We start from the raw sequence: 561 nt of genomic DNA, 5'->3' as shown, positions 1-561 counted from the left end.
AAAAAAAAAAAGGTCTTGGAAGTTGTGCAGGACTATCTTCTTCTGATCATGGAAACTGAGTGACATTTCTGTGACAGGCACCCAGATGCCATCCTGAGTGGAGAATGGCCCAGGAAGAGTCCCTGCACACTGCCAGTGAGGAAGTAGCACCGTGTACTGCTGTGGGTTGCCCTGGGGCTGCTTGCATTCTGATGTTAATTCTGCTTCCTCAGGTGATTTCATGTGAATTTTCTCCCCATTTTAACTGGTCAAATAAAGGATAGAGTCTGTGATTGGGCAGTGTTAGGGAAAGGTTGAGAGGGGAAAGGTTTTGGAGAGTGGCGGAAGAGTAGGAAACAAGAGAGGAAGATGGAGGAAGAGGAGGAGGAAGGAAGATGGAGCAGAACCACGTGGCCTGGAGAAGCCACAAGGGATCTTATAGCTGGGGAAGTTATATAGTGGTAAATCTGCCCAATCTAGGTGTGCAGCTTATAAATCTTATAACTGAGTTGTGTATTTTTGCACAGGCTAATTGGGGTTGGAGTTTTACTGCAACAGTGTACTATTGGGGTTGGAGTTTTA

Source organism: Mastomys coucha, unplaced genomic scaffold, assembly GCF_008632895.1.
Source record: "Mastomys coucha isolate ucsf_1 unplaced genomic scaffold, UCSF_Mcou_1 pScaffold15, whole genome shotgun sequence".
In the NCBI taxonomy this organism is placed as follows: domain Eukaryota; kingdom Metazoa; phylum Chordata; class Mammalia; order Rodentia; family Muridae; genus Mastomys; species Mastomys coucha.
Note: the sequence above shows the minus strand (reverse complement) of the source record.